We start from the raw sequence: 19,753 nt of genomic DNA on the forward strand, positions 1-19,753 counted from the left end.
TATTTTAAGTGACTGCAATGTGCCAGACCTTATTCAAAACAAGCTACATCTCTTAATTTTATCCTCAGAACAGCACCAGGAGGTAGATGTTATCGTTAGTCTCATTTTATAGTCTGAGAAACTGAGGCACTGAGTGATTAAGCAAATTTCCTGAGGCAATTACAGCTAGTAAGTGGCAGACCTGGGACTCAGATTTAGGCAACCTGGATTTAGAACTCATGCTCTTAACCAATAAAAATTACCAAAATAATGCTAATTTTGTAATACAGAGCATTCAGCCTCTCAATTCAAATGGCATAATCAGTCATTCACCATCACTCACTGAACATCTTGCAAATATGCCTGTCACTAAGTAGAGTTCCGGATAGGCAAAGATAAATTATACAAGAAATTTATCCCAAAGGGATATATTGCTTATGTTTGTTCATGTATGGTCTTGTTTTAATAGAACTGATTTAAGATGATATAAGAATTGCATTCATTCATTCATTTAGCTCATTTTTATGGATGCCTCTTAAGGGCTAGGCACTGGCTATATGAAGATACAAGAGTGCTTTGGGTGGCAGATAAGTCTCAATGGGCAAGGATTATAGCCTTGAAACTGGAATTGGGCTTTGTGGGTTCAAATCCCAATTTTGCCACTTATTGGGTGTGTGACTATGAGCAGGGTTCTTCAACTCTTTCTGTATCACTTGTTTAACTATGAAATGCATCAAAGAGTTCCAACTATGAAAGTTTGCTGTGAGGACTATGTGGGTAGAATACATAAATCAGTGTATATTATGATATCCATGCACAGCAGCTGTGAACTATATTAATTAAGTTCAGGAAGGCAACACCACCCATGTCATTAGAATTAATCTTGAATATTTATGCTAAAGACATTGGTAGCCGCAAGGCTGTACTTGTCCCCTTATCAAGGGACAAGGAAAATATCCCTATGTGAAGAATAAAATCCTCAGAAGTCCATGTGACCAGCTATTGAACAGCTTGAGCTTTAGTTTTCTCATCTGAAAAATGGGAATTCTAATATGTTCCTCATAGTTCTACATGTTGGGAAAGTTTGGGTATAAATTGTTATTAATCCTCCATTTCACACATGAAGACCCTGAGGAAGAGTTTCAGTCAGTAGGCCAAGGTTGAGTCCAGGATTCATGCTCTTAACCACAAGTGGGCCAGAAGAAATAGCCTGTGGTTTTTCCAGAGGTGGTAGTGGGAGGAAACTGGGACAAGTAGGATTGCAATGGATGTTCAGAAGAAGGATGAGGGAAACCAATGTGTGGTTTAAAGTTTATGCTTATTTACCACAGAGAAAATTCTCTGAGGAACCCTGGCCCTTAGAACACTGATTCTGTCTGCAGCCCCATTGCTGTAGGAAAGTGTTCCCACCCACCTCGACTTCTTCCACTAAATGGAGTTTTCTGTAGAAGCCCAGGAATCAACTCTCTTCATGTGTTTCATCCCAAACAGAAACAAGAGAGAAGATTCTATGATCCCTGTCATTGTAGCTGTGGGAAAGCCTTGCTCAATGCTTGACTGTTTTGAATTGTTTTCTTTCCCCAGAATAGTGCCTTTTGTGGGGTGAATTGTGCCACCATCCAAAGATATGTTGACTTCCAATCCCCAGTACCTCTGAATGTATCCTTTTTGGAAATAGGGTTGTACAGATGTAATTAATTAAGATGAGGTCATACATAATTAGGGTGGGACTTAAATCCAATATGACTGGTGTCTTTATAAGAAAAGGAGAAGAGACACAGAGACACACATAGAGAAGAGGTAAACCCCACATGAAGAAGGACGCAGAGACTGTGTGAAATATCACAAGCCAAGGAGCCTCAAGGATTGCAGGCCACCACCAGAAGCTAGGAAGAGGCTATCAGAGAAGAAGGATTCTTCTCTGATCCTTAGGAAGGAGCACAGCACCATTGACACTTAAAGTTTGGACTTTTGGCCTCCAGAACTGTGAGAAAATAAATTTCCATTGTTTCAAGCAACTTTGTTATGGCAGCCCTGGGAAACTAAGACAATTCAGATTAACAATCTGAATTCATTTTACAATGAACCATTTCTTTTTGGCACTCTAGCCAAGATATAATAGACTCTTGAGTCAGTGTCTCCAGGTCAAGGTTAACTGCTGTGCAAGGACATAGAAGTGTGGCCTCTTGGAAGAAACCTCAGTGATGACTATGACCCTCAGCTCTTCCTTCATCACACTTTAGTTAACACCTTCCCAGCTCTATTTGGTTTTGTTTGCTCCCTTGTTTGCTTTGAGTTAAGAAACAAGAGGCATTGAAGTGTCGGTGTGTGTACCATTTTATATTCTCACTATAGTAATCCAACTCCAGACTTACTGAACTTATCCTGTTGGAAAAAAATGCATGGTGAATTTGAAATGTTGATTTCAATTACTTTACATATGAAGATAACTTAGAGTGATCAGTATAACTTATTGGGAAATTTATAATTTTGTGTTTAAAATTGTCCCATTAGTCAGGACCAGCCTCTTCTTCTGCTCCTGGGCCTGAGACAATTTTCTTTCATCTTCCCTTTCTCTACTCTAGGTTTTGATGCTATGCTCTTTCTTTAGAAACTAAAGATTTGTTGGATTGTGTTCAAACTTGGTCTTCTTTTCTCATTACCTAATAGTGATACCCTTGCTTCTCTGTCTGTTGTCCTCTCCTACTTTCCAAGGTTTTCTAGGGTTAAGAGTCCACCGCTCCCCATCTCCAGGTCCAGCCCACTCAAAGGGGAAGCTCTGCCTAATGACCTCCCTCTAAGCAACCCTGAGGAAACTGAAGCAAGGTTCTCTCCATCACAGCCTCAATCTTGACAACTAACCTCACTATTCCACTCTGTGCCATCCTCACTGAGCCATCTCTTTCTGAAGTCTGAATGTGTGGGCCATCCTCCATTACTTGCAAACTATTTTCAATGAACACTCAAAAGTACAATTGTCAAGCACAGGGCTAGGCACTGATGAGGTAAAGCTGTTGTCTGAAATTTGGCAGCACGTCCTGGATTTCCTGTCTGCTTGTCTCCTGCATCAGGAATCAGACTTTTCTTGGTGATGTTGATGCTAAGTTGGCCCCTGGGAGCTTTGCAGTTTAGTGCAGATCCCACTGTACACTGTGAGGCAGATACCACAACTTTTTCTCTCAGTCCCTGGCAGAAGAATCTAAAATAAAAATCTTTATGATCATGTATTAGACAGTGATGGGATTCCATGATAGTTTTAATCATGGGTATATTTTCACAAGACCACCAAAGATCTCTTATAGGGCCGCCTAGGAGAGAGAGTCATGCAAAAGGCAGAATAAGAAAGAATAGCACTCTTCCAAAAGTGCCCCCCCACCACATACCAAGTCAGCGACTTCTAGTTGGGGTATAAAGATACTGTGGGTTCAGAGTCGTATAGTTTCTTCTAATCAGATGTATTACAGGTCTCTGTTTCAGTAGTCTAGTCAGAAAAAGAGAGGCCTGGAGCCTTTTGAGTATCTGTCTTAGTTTCTTGGTTTTAACAGATAATACCACAGAATAGGTTGGCTTTACAAAAGCAATTTATTGGCTCATAGTTTTAGAGGCTAGGAGGCTTGCTTCTTCCCTGTGTCAGTGTCTTCTGGCTGGTCAGCTATCTTTGGGGTTCCTTGGCTTTTCCATCACATAGCAATGCACATGGCAGAATCTTCTCTTTTCTCTTCCGGTTTCTGTTCACTTCTGGTATCTGTTGACCTCCAGCTTCTGGCTGGTCCCAATGACTTCTCTTTCACGTCATACTTCCTTTGCTTATAAGGACTTCAGCCATATTGGATTATGAGTCACCCTCAGTTTTGGCACATCTTAACTAATGCCATGCTCAAAGGTCTTCTTACAAAAGCATTCACATGCACAGAACCAGAACATGCCTTCTGTGGAGGACATGTTTCAATTCCAAACAGTATCTTTCTCAATCATTTGTCACAATAAGAACAGGGGAGGCTGCGAGTGATGTTGGATGTAGAGGGGCTAGATGCATTCCAGAGCAGATGGTGTTTGGAGGCAGAGCCACATGGAGATGAGCAATGGTCATCTATCAGATGGACAGTGATATATTTGGAAGAAGTGTTAAAAGTGGCTCAGGCCAGTGACAAAGGAGCTGACCATGAAAGATATGGGTTCTTGAGTAAGGACTTCATCTAATTTTATTGAGAAAGGACCTTGAAGGTCCATGAGTTGGCATGGATGCAGACCTAGGGAAGGGGAAAGGCTGTTTGTATGGGGAGAACTGCTGGTGGGTGGGTGGCCTTCAAGAATGTGATAAAATGTGGGGCAGGAAGGAGCATAAGTAAGAGGTAGAAAGACCCAAAGCCTTGCCAAGATCCAAAACAGAAAACATGCACATAACTGTAACTCTTAGAGTGGGGGAAAGTTGTGGTTTGCCATGCAGTGCTGGAGAAAGAACACAAGATTCTAGGTAGGATTTGGAATACAGAGTGAAGACTTGGGAAGAAGAAAACATGGTTTCAGGCATGAGTTCTGAGGTATTGCCCTGGCTCCTTACATCTCTCTAGGTCAGCTGCAAGATCTCATGGCACCAATGGAAGTTAAAGAAGCAGAGTTTGGGTCAGAGCAGAAGGCTTGAGCACTCATTCAGGTAAGCTAGTCTAGCTTCTAAGACACCGTATAGAGAATTCATATCTGCCCAAATGCTTTTCTCCTAGTCCCTGGGAACCAGAGGGAAAATGAGAAAGTAACTGTCCCTTACAGGGACTCAGTGACTTCTAGTAGGGTCATTATGAGGAATCATAATCACCCAATTTTAAAAAGGCAACCATATGGCGTAATGGAAGAGTAGGAAAAAAATGAATAGCAATAAGTAATGAGGAATAAGTCATGTAACTCCTTTGTCATTTCCAAGATGATAAGCCTATTAAAACATATGCCTATGTTTCCCAAAGTGAAAGATCCCTCCCAAAAGAGAGGTCATGGCAGGATATTAAAAATTTGAACAGGTGCAGTTTCAGAGGTGTTGACATTTGACACCCAGAAACAACAATAGCCAAAAAAGTTTAATCTGAAAGAGGCAGTAAGTGATGGGCATACAGTTTACATGCTTAGAACAAGGCTCTGGGCTGCAGGAATGTCCAAATAGGGGAGAAATTCAGACCTGAAATCTAGGCTGGCATATGACCTAGTAAAGCGTTGAGCATGGGCTTCAGTGCCTTGAGTTGAGATGACCATATTGCATTGTAGTTTTGCAGCCAGAATGGAGATCAGAAATGGAAACAAGTATAGTTCTGAAACTGTGGTGGGCACTGATGGTAGAGGCTGAAAGTGGGCTTTGGGGAAGGCATTAACATTGTTTTACTACCAGTAAGAGGTTTCTTAGATTGAGGAAGCTCAGAGGGGTTGAGTTCTGCATCCTGCCAAGTGGTTCTTGCTATGACACTCATAAAACTTTTTATAATAATTTGATTTTGCCAGACTTCAACATCTGGTGGAACAGCTCAGAGGGAAGCAAACCTTACTCAGACCTTCCAGATGAAATAACCCATTTAAGGGGATTTTAGTGGCAGTTCTGAAATGTGTCCAGGTGGCTGGTTTCTAAAGGAGCAAGAAGAGGAAAATGGGTTTGAATGTGTCAGAAATTCAAATGAAGCCCCAAGCGAATTGTGAAAGGATCCCATGGAGCCCGCCTTCTCTGACAGTTTTCCAGAATTTCTTCTGTCATTGTCTGCCTGCCCTGCACATGTGAGTGCGTTCTATAGGTAATCTTAACTGCCTAACATGCACATTGTTAGCGAGTAAGATTTTGAAGTCCTAGAAGGCAGGCTACAACTCCAGCATAATGCATACATTTTTATTTATTTATTCATCAATCATTCATTCACTCACTCTATCATTCATTCATTTGCAGTGGTTAGAAACACAAATCATGCATGCAAAGTCTGGCTTTGAATTCTGCTGCATCTCTTACCATGCACCTTAGGAATTTTACTTTGTGCTTGTCTCCTCATCAGTAAAATAAAGACTGAACATAGTTCTTAATTCAGAAGGTCTTTGTAAGGATTAAATAAGGTAAAGACACAAGCATAATTCCTTGCACAGACTGAGCATAAATAAACATTAACTACCAGAGTATAATTATTAGCATTAAAATGAAGGACAATTTGATGTGTCAAATACTTGGCTCAGTGCTGGAAGGTAAAAGGTAAAACAGAGAACGGCATTGCTTTCTTAAGGAGCACAAGTTCTAGGAGGTACATTGGTTTTTGACGAATAGAGATAATACATAAAAATCAGTTCAGTTACTGAGTATTTTTTTCTAGCACCACTTTTCCATGTGGTTTCCCAAAACCCCAGGAGGCCCGAATTTTTTACAGGTCTACATTTGACAGTAAGTCAATGAGGCTGGGAGAGCTTGCAGGACTTGGTGAGCTGCCATCACCAGGGAGAGGGAGTTTGGACACCCACCAGCACCTGGCTTCCCAAAAGCCTGTTCCATGGGGGGACTCAGGGCTCCTCCTGGACAGGATCTGAGGAAGAGTCTGTAAGCAATTTCTGAAGAAGGAGAAGGAGATTCTCGGCAGACATACATGGAGAGGGAATCCCATCAAAGGCCACAGCTTGTGTACATATGTGGGGGCAGGAACAGCATGGAAAATTCTGTGAACGGCAGGTAGATATAAAATCCTGGACGATGGGAGGGAAAGTGGGGAGGCAGGAAGTGGTCAGCGGAGCAACATGGTAGCAGGAAATGAGCCGCACACTGGGGCTGGAAGATTGGCCTTCGGCGTCTGAGTCTACTACCCTTACCAATGGTCCAGGAGGAATTTCTTAGTCAGTTTGATTCCTGCTATGCTTATCAAGCAAAACTGGAAACAAAACATACCTTTGTTTTTTTTGTGGGAAGCAAAATGATAGATATAAAAGAAGATGGTTTATGGTAGATATTTGGGAATTATTACCTGAATGCTTAAACAAACGAGGGTAACCATCAGATACTGCCTATCAATTGCATTAATAACACCTGATGGTTTTAGCAATGAAACTAATATTCATTAGGTATTTCCCAAAAAGAGGTAAGTAGGTTTGTTCTGAATGAACCATATTCCCTCTCTTCTAGTTCTTAAAAAGTTCATACCTAGCAAATACAAAAGAAAAAAAAAAACAAGCTTTAGAGAATTTTTTTCTTCTGTTGAATTGTATCATTCTGGTTTGTTCAAGCACATAATGCTGGGTAACCCTTTACAATCCCTTCATATCTAATCCTCATGGGAATTGTTGTTATATTTACATGCATTTTACAGATGAACACACCAAGGCATGCAGAGTCTAGGAGGCAGGTCCAAGGTACTGGGACTTGCATAGGTCAGCTCCTAAGTTTTGGGTGCTTTCCCCATTAACAACTCTCACTTCAATTTTTCAGGGATGCACCCACCTTGAAGGCAGAGAGATGCTTTCTTAGCTTCATGCTATTTATGCCTGAGCTGGGCAGCAGCAAACACATCACTTTGACTTCTTTTGGCTCACATATTCTACTTTGTATAGTGTAATATATGTCCTTCTTTCCATCTCCATTGGGACCTCTGCTTCACTGGCTGGGACCCTCCATTGCATTCTCAGATTGTTTCTCATCATTTCTCTCCAGAAATGTTCATTTGCATTTTTCTCAAGCTGTATCTTGTTTTTAGCTCATATTTCTAGCTTCAATGAGTTCCCTGCATTATGCCTCTCACTTTGATCACGTTCCCAAGCCATTATGATTTAGGATATCCTTGGCAAATGTCATTCACTTGCTCTCAATTCATTAATGGTGCTACAAAATCAGGCCAGACCCTTCCCTAGGCTGCACCTCATGGACCAAACCCCTGGACAATCAGACATCATCAATTTTGTTATATTTAGGTGGTTTCTTGACCCACTTTATTGCCAGGTGACTGTTCATCTGTGTTACTATGGTGAGTGCCAATTTCAAGAGGGAAATTCACATGTTCTCCTGGCACCAAAGGCAGATACTTCCCCTACTTCCTTCATCTGGTTTCAGAAACCTATCCAAAAGAAGTGACTTCTCCCTCATTGCACATGTTATTATTTATAGGTCCAGACACACTATTATTTTATGTTATGATTCTGGATCTTTCAAATGTTTCCCATATTCTCTGTTCTGTTGTTTTTCTTATTAGAAACTGCCCTTTGATATACTGCCTGGGATTGTTTTGTCTTTTCTTGAACATTCACTGGTTGCCAGGCATCTGGTGCAAAGCCCTGTGCCTTCAAGGCCAGAAATAAGGGCAAGACCCATGGGAGCACAATCTCATATGCTCCAAGGAACACGAGCCACATGACTTTGTCCAGTCTGACCACATGAATTGACTGAGTACTTACCATGTACCAGGCACTGTGGTAGAGTCTCTATAGACAGAATCACATTTTGTTGTATGACCCAATAAGGGAGATCCAATGGTTCTCACAGTCAAGACTAAGCAGATATGAATGACTTGTTTAAAGATAAAAATTGTGGAAGCTAGAATTTGAATTCAGGCCCATGTTGTTCCAGGGCATATGCTCCCTGTGTTCAGATCATTCTGGCTCTCTCAGATACAAAGCAACCTTGAAATATTGAAAGGCAGTCATGAAGTCCAATGGCTTCTTTACTAATGACCCTCAGATCTTTTCAGATGTGGTTTAATGTTGAAGCTCTAAATTCATATTCTTTTTTATATACATGGGCAGGCACCGGGAAGTGAATAAATTCATACAACCATAGATTTGGATATTCTCACTTAGCTATTCTCCAGGCAACATGTACTTAACAAATCCTGGTTAAGGTTCATATTCTGATTCAACATCTTCAGTATTGCCCATCTTATTTACTGACACCGCAGTCTTCTCAGACTCTGAAGTTAAAAGTTTTGGAAGAATCTATACTTCTCCTTTTCTTTCAGATTTCATGTGCTCCACCAAATATGCCTGGAAAAAGCATTTTAGATTCCTTCCCTTCTCTATGCCCAGATTCAACTTTCCCATTTTCACCTAGGTTATTATCACAGCCTCCTCTTTGGTCTCTTGTCTTCCAGGCTTGCTTCCCTCCATCCATTGGTGACCCACTCACTGGAGTGGTCTTCCTAAAACCTCACATCATTATTTTATCATTCTGCTCTCAAAATCTATCCTTGATGTTCAGTGACCTTCCAGAGAAATTCCAAGTTATTCAACATGTAAACACACTTTATCTCTGGTCAAACTCAGATCTAATCTCCAGGCTCATCTCAGGCAAATCCATCACTTCTCCTTATTCTGCAGGTATCAGAACCTCTCACTATTCCTCAAATGGTGCATATTTTTTCAGTCCTTTGGAGCTGCACATGCAACACTTCTTATATCTTGAATGCTTCTCCCACCTTTTTCATTTAAAAAGTGCTTCATTACTCTTCAAGATCCAGTCTCATTTCATCCTTTGGACAAAGTCATTTCTGACTCCTACAAGTATTCTTTCCTCTCCATGCTTCAGATATTTCTTTTCCTCCTACCATCACTTATGTGCTCATTCATTCATTCACTCATTTATTTTTTAAGTAATGAGTATTCATTGAGTCTTGCTGAATATGGAAATGAACTAGACCAATGTCTTGTGTTAAGTAGCTCAGTACCTTAGGGAGACGAATGTAATGACAAAGCATGATAACATAATGTGAGAGGTGCTCATCTTACCTTTTCAGATTTTTAGGCTTCCTAAAGGACAGCTCAATAATCTCAGTAACTTCCAAGCTGAGTGATATGTGATATTTAGAATCTGTTTAAGTGACTCTGGAAATCATGCTTTAGTATACAGGAATGATGGAGGATCATGTAGTTGTTTGGTGGGTGAGAGGGTTGAGTGTAGTGGGGAATTTGAAGTCCCTCAAGCTGGATCTTCTTTAAATAATTTGGTTAGTGCTGACCCTAGAGAAAATAGGATCCAATGGGCATTAGCATGAGCTTTGGGAGCTCTAGTTCTGTGCGCCTTGCTGCCATCCACAGGTGGGGAGACTTTCTGGCCTGGAGGTATTATTCAGTTCTGACTTAGGCGTTGCCCAGTGGTTTTGGACCCTAACTTTTCCACAAGTCTCTCAAAACCTGATACCTACATGACCAATGAGCTATGTGTGCAAACCTAGAATCGCGGTTGAATAGGTTCTCCGCTACCTAATTCTTTATGGCAATGCTTTTAAATAATAATTCCTTCCACTTCAAAAATAATTTTCATATCCTTTTTTCCACTGTTGATTTGGAAAAATACTTATTTTTAGGTCCTTATTGTCCATTTCCACTATGCTTTTATCCCCAAGCAGTTAGATTCTCAACTATGAGAGATGGCTGCCCCTTCTCGGCAGGTCCTAAACCCCGTGGGATGCCTTTCCTATACTTAGAGAGGGAAGTTGTATTGTTATTAGTAGCTGAAGCAATGACTTCACTCATCAATAAACTTCTGGAGAACAGGAACTGAGTCTTTTCTTTCCAGAATAGATCCCTAGTGCCTAGTATGGTGGCGGACACCCAATAAAATTTAATAAATATTTGATGAATGCAAGGGTGAAATACTGAATCTCTAATGAAGTTCCCAGGCATATCAATCTGCAATATATATTAAGCATTTACCTTTTTAGAAAATTGTTTCCATTTATTCAGCACAGCACTGCTTAACTCTTTTCATGCCTAGTGCTAAGCACTTAGACAAAATAGCTTATTTATTCTTACCACAAGCCTGAGTGTATTTTTATTTCCATGTTAGAGATGCAAAAACTGAGACATAGAGAAATTAAATGTTTTGTTCAAGGTCTGTAGAAAGGCGGCTACCTCATAGTCATTTTCTCACCAACTGCCCACACTTTCTTACCTTGATGTATGGATCCTGCCCCTGTTGTTTTTATAAAATTGCTGGCTCCAGGATTTCTGTCTCATTTTCCAGAGGCTGCTGTTACAAAGTACCACAAACCAGGTGGCTTAAAACAGAAGACATTTATTCTCTTATGTTGATAAAGCCTTCAGGTTCAAAATCCATTTATTAGCAGGTTCATATTCCCTCTGAAAGACATGGGGAAGAATCCTTTCTTGCCTCTTTCTATCATCTGGTAGTTCACAGCAACACTTGGCATTCCTTGGCTTGTGGCAGACTAACTCCAATCTCTGCCTCTGTCTTCATGTGCTCATCTTCCCTCCATGTCCGTGTCTCTTCTTTTCTTCTTATAAGGACCCAAGTCATATTATTTAGGGTTCTCTCTAATTCATCTTAACTTGATTTCATCTACCAGCCCTATTTCCAAATAAAGTTGTAATTCAAACGTACTGGGTATGAGGAATCTGTCTTTTCTGAGGATGTGATTCAGCTCTTAACAGTTCCCAATGGGCTTTGTATTAGTTAGGATTGGATTTGCCTGCTAATAACAGAGACACTACTGCAAGGACTGAAACACATAAGGGTTTCTTCTTGTACATAAACGAAGTCTAGAGGTGGCCATCCAAGGCAGGCGTGGTGGTCCTGTGAAGCCAACAGGAGCCTGAGCTTCTCCACTTTCCTGTTCCACTATCTACCCTTATCATGAGGCTTCCTCATGATTCAGGATAGCTGCTGCACTTCTGCCTTCATGTCTGCTGTTTGGATATCAGGAAGGAAAGAGGAAGAAAGGACGAAAAAGACAGAAGGACAGAGGAAGGGAAAAAGGTAGGGAAGGTAAAGAGAGGAGAGAAGGAAGGAAGGCTGGAGAAAGGAGGAGAGTAAAAGAGTGTCCTCCCAACTGAGCCAGGCCCCTCTAGACTTCCATCTCAGAATCTTGCCCTTATATCTCATTGGTCAGAACTTAGTCAAATAACCATACCTAGATGTATAAAAAGCTAGGAAGTGCAGTCTCTCAGTAGGCTATGTAGCTGTTTTTTTTAAATCTCATATGGAAGGAGGATTGTATGAATGCTGTGTAAAGCAGACTTCCAAATGACCAATCTTGAGGCTCCTTTCCACTTCTCACTCCTTTAACTTTTTCTCAATTTTGAGCCTGTTGGCCCTCTTCTCCTAAAACTCCCATCTTGATGATCCTCTCTCTTAGTCCTGTGAGCTTTGGGCCCCAGCTGTCCTAATCAGCATGGTTGAAGGTATTGAATTCCGGCATCAGCTAATCAGCCCTTGAGTCAAAGGGAGCCCTTTGCAGGAGTGATGGGGCAGAACATTTGCCTTTGCTCTGATCCTTGCCAGGTGTGAGTAGAGGTTTTGCATGGTGGGTGAGGACTGGAGCTGAAGCTTACCAGTTTTACACACTCCCCGTGGCCACATAGCATGCCTGATCCCCTGCTTGTGGGTGGGGGCATGCCCTCGCTATAGCTCTGGGTAGACTGGGAATCTCAATAATTTTGGAAGTCAGTTATGTTGGCACAAAACATTTGTACAGGAACTCATACTTCATTGCAGTGTCTTCTAGCACCAGGAGTAGCACATGTGCACAATAGCTATGCCAGCTAGAGATGGAGCATCATGGAGTGCTCTCTGGGACTCCCCTCTCCTCTATGAAGTGACCACACATTCCATTCTGCTTCATTTCCCTATGTTCCTCCCCTCTACAGTGAGTCGGTGAAAAACACCCTATGGCCAGAGTTTTCCTCTCTCGGATAGCGCAGTCCCCTGTTCGTTGAGTTTTCCCTATGGCTCTCTCTCCTCACCTCTGCTTCCTTCTCTCAAGGATCTCACCCATCCTCAAAGCTTCATCCTCAAGATCATAGAGGGGACACCTACATTTACCTCTCCTATGCCCAAGCATCTCTCACAAAATCCCATGTGTTTTTCCAGTCGCCTGGTGGACATCCTACTCTGGATGCTCCTCAGCACTGAAATCAGGGAACCTGATCTTGACTCTTTATCTTCCTTAGATTAGCTGCACCTGACTCCTGATATCTGCAAATAACAGCACAGCATGGTGAAGTGTGTGGGCCATAGGCTTGGACCACCTGCCTTCAAACCCTGGAGCTACCATATGTTAGATGTCTGAGCTTGGGCAAGATGCCTGTCCTTTCTGTGAACACAACTCATCTATAATTGCTTACTGAGTGATCATCATTTCCATTATCCACTATCTTTCCAAGGTACCACCTTTCTTCTAGGAAGATCCCATTTCTTGCCTTGAAACCTAGGCATTTAATTCACTCCTTTACTGCTACTGATACAAAGGTATCCTAAATGCTTTCATGGCCCTTAACCTTTCCCTATCTAATCAAATCACCATACTCCTGAGGGAAACTCTGGAATTTCTCCCCCTGCTCAAATACCTTCAGCGGCTCCCCATTACCTCTTGACCTAAGTTCAAACTCTTTGTGTGATCACCCACAACCCTCTATGTTTTTTTTCACAAAACCCAACCATTACTACCTACTATGTAACTTACTTTTAATTTTAAGTATCTTGCATTTAATGTTAAAGGTTAAATTATTGTTTCCATACATGTAGTGTGAATAGTTTTCCCCACATGGGAATAATGGTTATAAAAAGATGATATACCATGTGGATTAAGTGTCTTTTTCAATTGAAAAACTACAAACTGCCTAGTTACAATTCTTCCAAAAAGATACAAACTGGTTAGTGTCATGGTCAGCTGCATGTGTCAACTTGGCCAAGTGGTGGTACCTGTTTGTTTGGTTCGACAAAAACCGGCCTGTCTGTTGCAATGAGAATATTTTATAGAATTAGATCATGATCACACCAGCTGTATCCACAGCTGATTCCATTTGTAACCAGCCAAGGGGAGTGTCTTCTGCCATGAGTGATGCCCAATCTAATCACTGGAAGCCTTTTAAGGAGGGTTCAGAAGAGACAAGCTCTCTTCCTGCTTCGGCCAGCAAGCCTCTCCTGTGGAGTTCGTCCAGACCCTCCATTGAAATCGTCAGCTTCACAGCCTGCCCTGCGTATTTTGGGCACTGTGTTCCCACAGTCATGTGAGACACTTTTATAAATTTTATATTTGCGAGTGTTCCCTGTTGATTCTGTTTCTCTAGAGAATCCTAACTACTACAGTTAGTAACTGAATTTCTAGCCAACATACTCAAAGCTGAGAAGATTAAGGGAGCCCTCAGATCCAATTAAGGGAGTCCTCTTTGCAGATTTATCAGTATTGGTGGTACTCTTTGACTCTAAGAAGCTGGAAGACATCCTAATATCCCCAACTCTGAGCATTTACCTCAAATAGCCTTTTTCCAGTTTTCAAGTCATGAATAAGATAATACTTTGTTAATTCTATCTCAGAAAACTTTTTCCAAGTTGTTTTTATTTACAATGCCAACTTTTAAAATGTCACTAAACAGAAGTTAACTGAATAGTAAACTAGGCAGTAATTGCTTTACATGAAGAAGGAAAGCCCAAGATGCCACTGGTCTATACATAGAGAACCCACAGTTCAGTTTTAGTCAAAGCAAAGAAAATAAAAAATTGGTCATACTAGAAGAAATTCAGCCATAGGTTTGAAATCTGTACTCAAACTACACATGCAATGAGGACAATATTCTACAAATAGAATTGATTTGTTACTCCATTTGTCTTCTGTTTGCCTAATATTAGCAATTATGAACAGAGCAGTGCAACTAGTATTTGGAACAATTCTTACAATGTTACAGTGTCAGAAACAATGCTTCACTTCTCCTCACACCACTGGTTCTTTTTGCACACCTGGGCTTCCAAGTCATTTTTGATATTGAAGGTCTTGCGAATCTCCTCAGGAGTTTTCCCCTTGAGCATATTGGCAACAGTCTTGCATGTGACATCAAGCAAATCCTAGATGTCTAAGTAGTTTGCAGCTAGAATAAGTTCAAAAAGTGTTTCCTGGTCAATTTTCAGGAATTCTCAGTCCCTAACAGGGATACCATCTGTTTGCTTTTCTTTGTTCTCATCATCCTCAGGAGAGGAGGGTTATCTTTGTGGTGGGTGCACTACTGAATGACCTTTTTAATATTGCTGCATTAAACATTTGGTAGAGGAACTGGGTCATCATCTCCTTCATCATTCATTTCCAAATCCTCTAACATGGTCTTTATAGTCACAGATTGTTTGGCAATTTCCACATCAATTTCAAATATTTCTCTAACAGAACTTCTGCAACTTAACTGAAGGCATGGTGTTTGGTCTCAAGGAGATGGTGGGTCAGAGGCTGAGGAGAGCCAGTGGCATCAGTGCAATAACAAGGAAAAGGCAGAGAAAAAGGCCATTAGCCCTCTATGTGTTTCTAAGTGAATCTATTCATAAGTGCTCTTAACTCTGCCTAGAGTGCCCTCTTCCCCTCTCCCAGTTTCCACATATTTAGATCCCCCTTCAAGCTACCTGCCTCTGGAAGCATCACTGTTCCTCTTGAGAAGGCACAGTCTTTCCCTCTTCTGAACTAGTGTCCTGAATCTTCCCCCCACCCACAACAGCTGGTACCTATCTTGTGACATTTGCATCATTCTTTCATGCCTTTGTCCCATCCCCTTCTCCCCTAACAGGCCTAAGCTTTAGTGTGACAACACATACCTGGTAAGTCAGCAGTACTGGAACGGGTGAAGTGTTTCCTTATTCTTCAGAAATGCAAGCGATTCAGCATGAGTTGTGTTATATCATCCCTCTTACTCAGTTGCATGCTACTTGCCCTTCTGAAAAGGATAGAGGTTCAGAAGGTCAAGGGGATCGAGCAGAACCAGACTAGAGTACAGGAGCATGGGTCTTGTGGGAAAATTATTCAACTCAGAGTGGCAGCAGAAAATGATCAAAACACACAAAGAGCTCCTGTAGGGTCTGCTATGCAGTGGGCAGCTGAAGACAGGCCCTCAGGGCCTCTGCCCTCTGGCCACCAGCACCTGGCACCTGCGTCCTCTGGTCATTTGGACTGCAAAGTTGGCCCCAGATGTATCACTCACTTCTCTTTCTGCACATTTATGCTCCAGAAAATCTAAACTACTTGTACCTAGTTCTACTGGAGAATTTTATTGAAGCAATTGCTTCAGGAGAAATGTCTCTGCAAGGATAGATATGGAATGTTTTACATATCATAACAATTATAAAAATAATAACATGACAAGCTCTTTATTTTGATCAGCAACTGAAAATAAGACCTGTGATAAGTTTATGTGTATTACCCTTTATTTTCATAACAACACAACAAGTTAGGAAGTCAGTATTATTACTCCAGTTTTTTCTTAGATGAGGAAATTGTCAGCATAGGAGGGGTTAGACTTAATAATCCTGCTCAAATTTACCACCATACTATACTTCATCATTCATGTATAGTGTGTGTTTTAGTTTCTTGGCTGTTAAAACAAATACCATGCCATGGGTTGCCTTAAACAATGGGAATTTATTGGTTTATGGTTTTGAGGTGTGGGAAAGTCCAAAATTAAGACATCAACAAGGTGATGCTTTCTTTTAGAAGACTGTGACATTCTGGGACTGGCTGCTGGTGATCCTTGGCCCTTGTTTTTTCTGTCACATGTATGCACAGGAGGCCTCTCCTCGTTCTCTGGGTTCTGATGATGTCCATACTTTTCTCTCTATGTGTCTCAATTTCATTCTGCTTAAAAACACCCCAGAAATAGGATTAAGAATCATCTTGGTTGAGTTCAGCCACACCTTAACTGAGGTAGTCTCATCAAAAAGTCCTTCTTACAATGGGTTCACACCCACAGGAATGGATCAAGTTTAAGACATGTTTTTTCTGGGATACATAGCTCCAAGCCACCACAGTCTGTGTAATATGTACCACAAAGTGCAGGTGTTAAGGATTCTGAAACGATGTTACAATATCTCCAAAGGCAGCTCAACTGACATAAGGATTTCTGAGTTTCAGATAGGATTACTTTGATTTCTGGAAGATACTTGATTTACCTCTCCTAACACAATGACTGATAAAATCAGCCATTTGTTGTTCTTCAGCAAGGATGGTTCAGGTGCCCTTGGGCCCCACCCCTGCAGGTATAATCACCTCCACCTGCCCCAGCTCCCACGATCCAGACAGCCTTAACTGTTGCCAAAATCTGAAACCTCCTGACACTCTATACCCAGCATCTGGCACACCAGACATTTCCAGCAAGTGGGAAAGATCTTTAGGGTTGAAGGTTGAAATTTGACTTCAATAAAAATAATCTTAAAAGAATTTTGTGAGCAGTGCATTCTTTAATTTATGGATGTTGCATAATACTTGTGGCCACTAAGTATTTGGAGACTGACAGCTGGAGACTTGATGGCTTCCAAATCTCAAAGAACAACTAATACCATTTCATTTCATCTGCTCCCCTCATTGTCACGGGGTTGATCTCACTAAAAGTAGAGAGAGATGCAGAGAATGGGCAGATATTAAGGGCTTACTGTGAGCCAACATGCCACTAGTCATGCTGTTGGCATTCCCTCATCAATCCTCAAATATTCTTGCCAAGGAATCAGGGGCCCCATTTTGCATAAGAGGAAACTGAGACTGAAAGAGTAGGCTCACGGGTGAAGGGTCATACTGTTATCTAGTGGCAGAGAAGGAATTCAAATCCAGGCCCCAGTCTAAAACCCTTATTTGCTTTTCCCCCTACTAAACCACATTGTCTCTCTTTACATGCTTGCCTATGATTTTTATTACTTAGGGGTATATTTTAGAAATGCTGGGCAGAACCACGAGGGAAGGATTTTGGGTCAAGAATTAGCTTACTAACCACAGCATCATTTTCCCCTGGTCTACGACTAGGTTTTGTAAGGAAGTGCTAAGTGAAAGAGGACACTTTCTTGGAAAAGGCTAGTAATTTGAGGCATGTAAACAAACTGTTTTATAAGAGCCCCTGTCGCACTGGGGTTTGCAGGCAAATTACATCAAGCAAAGAGCAGTTTTTAATTGAGAAAGGCACAGAGGAAGGTGGGCTCAGTAATGATAGCTAGCATGTATTGAATATTTACTACTGCCTGGCCCAGTTTGTGATACTTTACATGCATGATTTAGTCTTCACTACGACCCTCTGAGATGTAAGCATCTCCCCCATTGGATAAGTCAGAAAACTGAAGCATGGGTCATATAGCTAGAGAGAGGCACAGCAGGGATTCAAATGCAGACAGTCCTGATATCAGAAGCCCAGCTCTTCACCACTAAGCTCTACTCTATCCAAGCCCATTGGAAGGGGAAGTCTTGTAATCTGACAAGTTTATTTTGGTGATTCCATTTCAATGAAGGCCCGCACCATTTAGCATTCAATATGTACTAAAAGCTTACTCCAGGAGCTCACAAACTATGGGGATGATCGATAAACAAGTCATAGATTACAAACGAGAACCACAGAAAAGGGGATGTAACTGACCGCAAGCTGTGGAAGGAAGGGTGGGGTCCAGAGCAACTTCCAGGTGGATGTGACACACGAGCATGTTAAAGAATGAGCAGAGATTTGCCAGGTAAATAGAGGAAGAGCACTCTAGGTAGAGGGGAGCACGATCAGGGAAAAGAGGCACAGAAGGCTACAGTGTGCTCACAATGGGGCAGGGCTGCATAGCTGGGCTGCTAGACACATGGTTGGGGCTGGAGGTTGGGGTTAGCAGCTTTGGCTTCATTGTAGGTCTTCAGCAGCTTAGATAAACCTTTCAAAAGTTGTAGCTGCTTTGGGAATTACAAGATTAATAACATACTCTAGCCATAGAAAGCCATAAAGAATAATGAGCATTCATGTTCAACACCACCTGACTAAAGAAATAAAGCTTACAAGTAACTACTCAGCTGTCACTTTCCCTGAAGTAAGTGGAACCCTCAGTTTAGTGTTTCTAATTCTTATGCACTTTTAGGGCTTTATTTGAAGTTGTGATTTTTGCACATGATGTGAAGAAGAGATACATTTTTTAAGTTAGAAAAGTTACGGGTTTATAGAACAATCGTGCCTAAAACACAGAATTCCCATAGACCCCCCATTATTAACATCTTGCATTGGTGTGGTATATTAGTTGCATTGGATGAAAGCACATTTGTATAATTATACTATGCTATACACATTTGTAGAATTATACTAATATACTATTTGTGTATTAAACTATTAGTTTCACTGTTTGTGTTGTGTGGTTCTATGGATTTTTAAAAAAAATAATTTTAGTAGCATATATACAACCTAAAATTTCCACTTTTAACTACATTCAAATATATAATTCAGTGGTGTTAATTATACTCAAAGTGTTGTACTACCATTACCACCATCCAATACCAAAACTTTTCCTTTACCTTAAATAGAAACTCTGTACACACTAAGTCTTAACCCTTTATTCCTTACCTTGCCCCATCCCCTCGTAACCTTTATTCTAGATTCTGATAACAGTTTGCTTATTCTAATTATTTCGTATCAGTGGGATCACACTATATTTGTCCTTTTATATTTAGCTTATTTCACTCAACGTGATGTCTTTAAGGTCATTCAAAGTTGTCACACATATCAGAACTTCATTCCTTTTTAAGGTAGAGTAATACTTCATTGTATGGATACTGGTTTGAAGCTGTTGTATACCACAGCAAAGCTTTGCTGTTGTAATCCAATCTGGTTGGGGCATACCTATTAGTGGGTGGGAATTTATGACTAAATGGTTTCCATGGAGTTGTAACCTACCAAACTCAAGGTAGGTCTTAATCCTTTTACTGGAGCCCTGTGTAAAAAGAATAAAAGACAGAAAACAGAGAGAAAAGAGAGCAGAGAAATGAAACCAGGAAACAGATTTTTGAAGCTGCTAAACTAAGAGATGAAATCCAGAGTTTGTCCCTGAGAAGCTAAATGAGGACCCACAGATGCT

At 41.1% G+C, this 19,753-nt stretch overlaps 1 pseudogene; it reads right to left on the reverse strand.

Moving 5' to 3' along the window:
* Positions 1 to 14,281: 14,281 nt before the first annotated feature.
* On the reverse strand, positions 14,282 to 15,106 carry LOC143651533 (S-phase kinase-associated protein 1 pseudogene; annotated as a pseudogene).
* Positions 15,107 to 19,753: the final 4,647 nt, after the last annotated feature.

This window comes from Tamandua tetradactyla, chromosome 12 (assembly GCF_023851605.1).
Source record: "Tamandua tetradactyla isolate mTamTet1 chromosome 12, mTamTet1.pri, whole genome shotgun sequence".
In the NCBI taxonomy this organism is placed as follows: domain Eukaryota; kingdom Metazoa; phylum Chordata; class Mammalia; order Pilosa; family Myrmecophagidae; genus Tamandua; species Tamandua tetradactyla.